This window comes from Oncorhynchus masou, chromosome 6, assembly GCF_036934945.1.
Source record: "Oncorhynchus masou masou isolate Uvic2021 chromosome 6, UVic_Omas_1.1, whole genome shotgun sequence".
Taxonomy (NCBI): Eukaryota; Metazoa; Chordata; class Actinopteri; order Salmoniformes; family Salmonidae; genus Oncorhynchus; species Oncorhynchus masou.
The window spans coordinates 69651863-69661313 of record NC_088217.1 but is presented as its reverse complement, the minus strand read 5'-3'; positions in this window follow the sequence as shown (position 1 = coordinate 69661313).

Here is a 9451-nt window from a genome sequence, read left to right as displayed (position 1 = left end):
GTTAAACAACAGGACTCCTGTTTCCCCAAGACCCCTTGCCACTGTCATGACTCCTATAGAGAGCTCCCCTCCCTATCAAACTACCTTTCCCCAAATTTTGGCAACCCAGGAGATGTTGATTGGCTGTTTTTCCTATCTAAGAGTAATGATTTCCTTTCTCTGGCCCATTATTGACTTGGGAGGTTCTTGCCACCCTCCACAGTATTCTCTATGGTACAGTAAGTGACTGGTGGGAGATCTCCCAGGTTGACGTGTTCACAGGCTGAGTTTAAAAAAATATTCCTCTCAGCCTTCCTCTCAGAGGACTATGAGGATGAACTGGCGGAACGGGTTCGTAACAGAGTACAGGGTGAAGCAGAGCCAATATGGGACTTAGAACACGATAGGAGAAGACTATGTAGGGGATGGAAGGCTGACATTACTGAGCATGAGATGGTCAAAATCATTCTTAAAAACATGGTCCCTGCCTTGCCAGTCAACTTCGGGAACGTGTTCAGAATCTGGATGATCTGGTGTGTCTTTGGACTCCGTTTGAGAAGGACTGGAAGCACCACCTCCAAACCCTGTTCCCTCATCCCGGTATCCCAACAACTCTCCTAGGGCTAAACTGTCTCAGCCGTTTGTGCCCAAGAACCAAGACAAAAGTCCAGTGATGTGCTGGAGGTGTAAAATCCAACATCCTCCAAGTTTTTGCCTCGTCTATGGCCAGCGTCGGGTTTTTAAAAAAAAGGTCAGAAAGGACAGAAGACCGACAGTCTAGAAAGGCGTGGTGGCTGCATACAATTGGGTCGGCTGGAGCCTGGCTTCAGACAGCTCAACTAGCTATCTTATTCCTATTCCGCAACAACTGTTGTTTCCTCTGACTGTTAGGAACTGGAGAGGGAAGGCCATAATCGACACAGTAGCAACTTACATCTTGATGCAGGGGCCCTGTGGCAAAACATTGCATTACCTCATGAGGAGCTTCGAACCTGGGAGGAAGGACCATTGTACTTGGCCAATGGAGAATTTACCACTCCCTTGGGCTGGATTGGCATGAAAATAAATCTGCGTGATGAGATAATTAACCTCACTGCGGCTATTCTTGCATATCCGAGCCTTGCATTTGCTGTAGCCCTTGGTCTGGACTTCATATTATTCAGTGGACTGACCATCTCAATGTCTGAACCATCCTATCGCCTGCGCTCTGACCATTCCTGGCCACATCCATTTCACTCTGGAAATGCACTGAGTTCAGGCTGGAGCCTGCTACACTATGCAGAGTCCCAGCTAGGTCAAGACAAAGGCGAAGAGAAGGACAAAGACCGAGATACAATGAAAAGATAAAAACCAAGTTCAACCAGTGAAGCCAGAGAACCCGGCTATTACACTGATCACTGAAGGAAGGAGGAAAGATGACGAGAAACAATTTTGGTTTACCGTTTTATCTGTGGATTGATTGCCGGAGTAGAGGACCTTGTGCATTTCAGATAAAATAACAACCCAATGTTTATATACCAGGACAAATTAGCTAGCAACAGCAAGCTAGCTAGTTAAATTGCCATAAATGTTTAATACTATGGTAAAGGCTCAGGATCCACCAGAGGCAGAGGAGGAGGCGGGTGTCACAATGCCCAAGGGTAGCTTGGAGGAAGAGGATGTCGACATGGAGGCAGATGTCACAACAATGCCCATGAATGCAACTTCAGTGGAAGGCTTGGAGGAAGAGGCGGAGGGCATTGTTGAGGAGGGCACTGGCCAATCTGCAAGGAAACTCTCAAACGCCTGGAAGTTGAACGTACATCTCTGCTGACTGAGATCGATGGGATAAGAGAGAGAAGAGGTTCTGCAAAAAAAGGAAGATCAGCTGTCCTTTAATCAAGCAAGTTTAAAAAACGATGAGAGAGAGGGTCCATGAGCTGACAGGCCTCCCATCCTACGGCAACTGCTCCGCCCTCAACCGTAAGGCTCTCCAGAGGGTAGAGGTCTGCACAACGCATCATCGGGGGCAAACTACCTGCCCTCCAGGACACCTACACCACCCGATGTTACAGGAAGGCCATAAAGATCATCAAGGACATCTACCACCCGAGCCACTGCCTGTTCACCCCGCTATCATCCAGAAGGCGAGGTCAGTACAGGTGCATCAAAGCTGGGACCGAGAGACTGAAAAACAGCTTCTATCTCAAGGCCATCAGACTGTTAAACAGCCACCACTAACATTGAGTGGCTGCTGCCAACACACTGACACTGACTCAACTCCAGCCACTTTAATAAATGGGAATTGATGGGAAATGATGTAAATATATCACTAGCCACTTTAAACAATGCTACCTTATATAATGTTACTTACCCTACATTATTCATCTCATATGCATACGTATATACTGTACTCTATATCATCGACTGCATCCTTATGTAATACATGTATCACTAGCCACTTTAAACTATGCCACTTTGTTTACATACTCATCTCATATGTATATACTGTACTCGATACCATCTACTGTATCTTGCCTATGCTGCTCTGTACCATCACTCATTCATATATCCTTATGTACATATTCTTTATCCCCTTACACTGTGTATAAGACAGTAGTTTAGGAATTGTTAGTTAGATTACTTTATTACTGCATTGTCGGAACTAGAAGCACAAGCATTTCGCTACACTCGCATTAACATCTGCTAACCATGTGTATGTGACAAATAAAATTTGATTTGATTTGATGCAACATGTATGGTAATCTTCACATTCATCTCTGTGTCCCTCAAAACAAGCTTTTCAGCACTTGTTGATCACCCGGATGAGAATGAAGTTCAACATACCACTGCACTTGGGTAATTTCTTTCATATTTCTGGGTCAACAGCGTGACACATTCTTAACAAAACATTAAATGTTATGTCAGAGCGGTTGGTTGTCTCCCTTGATTTTCTGGCCAACACAAGAACCAAAGGATAAGTCTGTGAACTTGTTTCCGTCCAAATTAAAATGTGTACATCCATAATTGATTGGGTTTTTCAATGAAGATCTCAAAACAAACAGCTCAGAGCACATGTACAAACCTACTCCAAGTACAAACATAACACAGTGAAGTACCTCATCTCTATCACCCCATAGGGAGTAATCTCTTTTGTTTCCAGAGGTTGGGGTGGCAGCACCAGTGAAAAAATAACTTAGAACAGGGTTCATTGACAAACTGTTTCCAGAAGATCTTGTGCTGGCAAATAGACTTCACCGTGAGGGGATGCGGTGGGTTTAGCAAATGCCTATCTAAAGATACCTGCCTAAAGGGAAGTCCCAACTGCGTTCTCTGAAATCAAATCCACCAGGGGTCTTGCTGCTGTAAGAATACCTTTGGAGAGACTGATTGGACTTGAGAGGAACAAGTACACAATCCTCCAAGGAATAATCCCAATTACCCTTTGTCAGGCAGCCCAAGGAGACATCACTCCTCTGGACAAGATTGTTCAGGTGTGTTGCGCCATTTGCAACATGTGCCCTTCCGTTGTCCGCTCTGATTGAACCTTGGAGGTGTGAAGTCCCCTTCTGGGCTCTCTTTGCAAATAGCTGCCTCTGAAATATTGTTGGATTGAAGTATTCACCTTGACTGTCAGCTATTAAATCAGTTTGTGGTAATTTTATCAGATGCTATTCATCTGAATGTTGATTGATAATAAATTCCTTGTTCATTAATAATCCCTTCGACCATACCATGAAATATTAAATGTATCCTCATATTTATTACAATAATACATTTACAATTAGAGATAATGTAAACATTTTCAGTCAAAACGAATGAGAAACGTACAGGGCCATTGTGACAATTATCAACAGTACACCTTTTGGGTTACTTCCAGAGGTGTGGACTCGAGTCAAAAATATGATGACTTGCAACTCGACTTTAACACCAATTACTCGTGACTTGACTTGGACTTGACCTGAGACCCTCCAAGTCCAAATATAAAAAATGATGCTATTAAAAAAAGTGTGCAGCACATCAACTCTTATTTAACGGATTACAGTTTGAATCGGAAAGCAGCCAATCAAATTGTGCCCGCTGAGAAAAAGTTGTGCGTGGCAGTGCAGAGGAACGTCGGTGCTTGAATTCAGATGGAGCTCTTGGAAAGATGATAACCAAAATTGATATTTTCGGATATAAAGACGACGCTGTATGAAAATTACAGACGGAGGCGCAACAATTTCCAACTTTGTTCGACATTACTAATGTATATATTTTATTACTTTACTAATGTATCATGTAGGCTAACGTAACGTGTAAATAAATGAGCCTCCACACAGTCAGTCAGTGTGGGAACGTGACTATTGCACCCAAGATTGAGCTACAACTGCCTAGCCAGTTGTAGCCTAAATCCTGCCTGATGCTACTGCGGTTCATAAAACCATTGACATACTTTAGCCTACTGTAACCACACAGTGTGTGTTAAGGTTGGGCGATTGTGTACAAGCCTACATCGCCCGATTGCGCCCCATAGTGATAGTCGATCATTCTCATGGCTACCCATGTATTTCCTTAGAAATATAACGTGTATTTGGAAAGTATTAAATATATAGATATTTTTAAAAGCATTCATGATTTGCCTAAATGTAATATACTATTACTCTTGTTAAAAATATGAAATGGTAGATCACATTATGATTTCTTTAGGACTCGAAACTCAATGTTTAGGACTTGAGACTTGACTCGGACTTGCCTGTCTTGACTTGGGACTTGAGTGCTAAGACTTGAGATGTACTTGTGACTTGTAAAACAATGACTTGGTCCCACCTCTGGTTACTTCTTCCATATTTCTGGGTCAACATAATCATGTAAAACAGTTAAACACATTTACAATCAATCACAGATACAGTGTTCAGTTCAGTTCAAATAAAAATCAAGCTTGAATCATAAAAACAAGTATTAACAAAATATTTCAAATCAACAATGACAAACCTACCTGCTTACAGAAAGGCTTGGTGACAGTATTATTTTTGAGTAGTGGTGTGATCTACAGTACACAGATCATCCCTTGGTAACAGAGGGAAGATCTCCTAAGGTCCAGTTAACCCTTTTAGTCCCAAGACCTCAGCAAAAATAGGCTTTTCCTTTAACGGACTCATTTATCTGCATGTTCAACCCTGATATTTAGCCTAACAGTTAAGTGTTTTACCATGTACCTTTCAGGACTCGGCTACAATTAGAACACAAAACTATTTGACAAACAGTTTCATTCATGACATTAATTGACAAATACAAATAACGTCAGACAAAGCGAAAACATGATAAAAATGAATTTATATGAAGTGCAGAAACGGTTTACTCACTGGGAAATGAATATCCAACTAATGAGTGATAACTGTGTAGAGTTTGGAGTTTGTGACAGCAACTATGTGAGCTTATTACAATAGTATAGACACTATGTCCAGTGCTTTCCTATGATCTTCTATGTAGAAGAACATTAACGATTCGTGAAGCTTGTGAGCGTCATAGAGCGAAACATGCGCGTCTCAGCTTTTCACATACAGCTCGTAATAGTTTGTAGCTCAAACCATTCGGACTCGACAGAAAATGTAAAAAAAGACATGGCCTATTGTCCCTCTAAAATCAATGCAATCGAAAATTACTTCAAACACATCAAAACAGTATCATGCTTTTTAAAAACTCACCTCACTGATGATCAATTTAAAGAAAGAAGTTCAACAGCAGGTTGAATCGGAGTCAAAAACATGGTTCTTGTGGATGTTGTTTCAAAGCCAAACACAACGAAATGGACAGCACTTTCTAAGGTGATGATTCATTGAAAACACCAGTAAGCACATTAGATTTATTGTCATGTATACTCATAGGCTTATGAGCCCGAAAGAAATACAGCTCCAAAATGTCTATCCACGAGTCTGGGAGAGAACATATAGCCATAGGGTATGCTTTTGGTTCATTGATTGTGAAAGGGCAGCTTACAGGTAGCCTACAATTACAGCGAATTTGATTTTGAATAGCGTAGTAATAGGGAATTGTTTATAATTTTCATAATACAAAAAAATTGGGTGACATTACCTTTAGCCATACAGAATATCTCACCACTGTGCGTTTCCATCTCCTCCTCTCTCTTCTTAATTCATTTTTTGAGGGTGCAGAGGGGCTATCAACATGTTCCAGAACCAATTGGTTCTTGGTTCCCCATATTAAGCACTAGGTAGCTGCAGGAACAGGGTTGGGGAGGTCTTGGCATACAGAGTTTGGGCAGAATATCACCGGTCTCGCAGCGGGAGCATGTTCCTCAAACAGCGGTCGATGTGTGGAGTGAGTGTTCTTATATTAATTTCCCTGCTTCTCATATTCATTAAGCACATCTCCCCTATAAAACCGAAGTAGCCTCCCAGGCATCATTGAAAAACGGGCTGGCGGGAAAGCATGCAGACTCCATTAGTTATTAGAGTGCATGTGGAAGACATGCATTAATGGGCCATTTTTAATCTTTTTTAAATTATTTTTTTAAGATTAAATTGAGAATAGTCTGATGGGTGAAAATATGATCACTTGATGAGAGAACAGCTGTGCAGCCGGGGAACAGCGCATAAGCATCCTCAAATCAACACTAGTTGCATCATGCAGCACATATGTTTTGATTTCTACGATATTAAGGTTCGTATCATTGACAACTAAAGTTGCCAAATACATCTAGGATATAGGACCCTGTTTCAAATTATCACTTTTACGCTCAACAAAGTCACTTCATATGCACACTCGCTCCGGAATGGGAAAAATATCCTTTATTTTATTATCCTTTAAATATCCTTTATTTTATTCAATTATATTATTCTTACTATAAAATAATGCCATGGGACTTAATGCATTCGGAAAGTATTCAGACCCCTTGACTTTTTCAACATTTTGTTACGTTACAGCCTTAACCGAACATCTCTGGAGACCTGAAAAATAGCTGTGCATCAACGCTTCCCATCCAACCTGACAGAGCTTGAGAGGATCTGCAGAGAAGAATGGGAGAAAATCCCAATGCACAACACATTGAATAATATGACAAAAGGTTTTTAATTCTTTCTAATCAGCCAGATTTTTTTACATGGACGAAACATTGGAAATAATATAAGTACTGGAAACAATACAACACTTTGACAATTCTGGGAAACCAGGCCTGGTATTCATAACGGACTTTGAAAAGGCTTTTGATAAAGTAGGATTGGATTTTATATGTAAATGCCAGGAATATTTACATTTTGGAGAATCTTATAAAATGGGATAAAGTTATGTAGCCCATTACACCTAACCCTAGGTGTAAAAAAGTAAATAATGGCAACTTCAAGTTTTAAACTGTCAAGAGGAGTAAAACAAGGTTGTCCAATATCAGCAAAAATAAAAATACAACTTATACATTACTGTGTAGTTTACCAATAAAATGGTCCAATGGTGATGTGGACATACTCAGTATACATTTTTAATTGAAAGATAAGATCTTGCGACCTTGAAAATAAAAATAGCCTTCTATTTGTTGACCTATTTGCTTATGGTCTTGCACCTAACAATCTGTTTTTTTTAATTACATGAGCAAAACAAATATATTTTTTGATTTGGAATGGCAAGACAAAATTTAAAACGGGCCTATTTAAATAATGAATATGAATTTGGAGGGCAGAAATAATAAAAACAGACCTCTCACTAAATGCGTCAGGTATACTTAAATCTGAATGGGTTTTCTAGTAGATTAGCAAAAGTGTCTCACCCCATGTTCAAGAATGGCCTTTTTCCCTTTATTCATATAAGAACAAATAATACAATAAATCGTGGCAAAACTCAAATACACTGATTGGACGAAAAAAAAAGTAGTAAGGAACTTGTGCAAAGCTGTCAAGGCAAAACCTGATATTGAAGAATCTCAAATATTTTGTATTTGTTTAACACTTTTTTGGTTACTACATGATTCCATATGAGGTATTTCATAGTTTGATGTCTTCACTATTATTCTACAATGTAGAAAATAGTAAAAAAATAAAATACCTGGAATGAGTAGGTGTGTCCAAACTTTGACTGGTACTGTATGTGTGTACAGTGCCTTGCGAAAGTCCAGACCTGAATCCAATTGAGAATCTGTGGAAAGAACTGAAAACTGCTGTTCACAAATGCTCTCCATCCAACCTCACTGAGCTCGAGCTGTTTTGCAAGGAGGAATGGGAAAAAATGTCAGTCTCTCGATGTGCAAAACTGATAGACATACCCCAAGCGACTTACAGCTGTAATTGCAGCAAAAGGTGGCGCTACAAAGTATTAACTTAAGGGGGCTGAATAATTTTGCACGCCCAATTTTTCAGTTTTTGATTTGTTAAAAATGTTTGAAATATCCAATAAAATGTCGTTCCACTTCATGATTGTGTCCCACTTGTTGATTCTTCACAAAAAAACACAGTTTTATATCTTTATGTTTGAAGCCTGAAATGTGGCAAAAGGTCGCAAAGTTCAAGGGGGCCGAATACTTTCGCAAGGCACTGTATATACAGTTGATGTCAGAGAGTTTACATACACTTAGGTTGGAGTCATTAAAACTTGTTTTTCAACCACTCCAAAAATTTCTTGTTGACAAACTATAGTTTTGGCAAGTCGGTTTGGACATCTACTTTGTGCATGACACAAGTCATTTTTCAAACTATTGTTTACAGACCGATTATTTCACTTATTCACTGCGTCAGAAGTTAACATACACTAAATTGACTGTGCCTTTAAACAGCTTGGAAAATTCCCGAAAATGATGTCATGGCTTTAGATGCTTCTGATTGACTCAAATGATATTATTTAGCCTATTGGAGGTGTACCTGTGGATGTATTTCAAGGCCTACCTTCAAACTCAGTGCCTCGTTGCTTAACATCATGGGAAAATTAAATCAGCCAAGACCTCAGAAAAAAAATTGTATACCTCCACAAGTCTGGTTCATCCTTGGGAGCAATATCCAAACGCCTGAAGGTACTACGTTCATCTGTATAAACAATAGAACGCAAGTCTAAACACCATGAGACCAGGCAGCCGTCACACCACTCAGGAAGGAGACGCGTTCGGTCTCCTAGAGATTAACGTATTTTGGTGCGAAAAGTGCAAATCAATCCCAGAATAACAGCAAAGGACCCTGTGAAGATGCTGGAGGAAACAAGTACAAAAGTATCTATATCCACAGTAAAACTAGTCCTGTGTCGACATAACCTGAAAGGCCACACAGCAAGGAAGAAGAATATGCTTCAATACCGCTATAGAAAAGCCAGACTATGGTTTGCAACTGCATATGGGGAGAAAGTTTTGGAGAAATGTGCTCTGGTCTGATGAAACAAAAATAGAACTGTTTGGCCATAACGACCATCGTTATGTTTGGAGAAAAAGGGAGAGGCTTGCAAGCCGAAGAACATCATCCCAACCGTGAAGCTCGGGGGTGGCAGCATCATAATGTGGGGGTGCTTTTCTGCAGGAGGAACT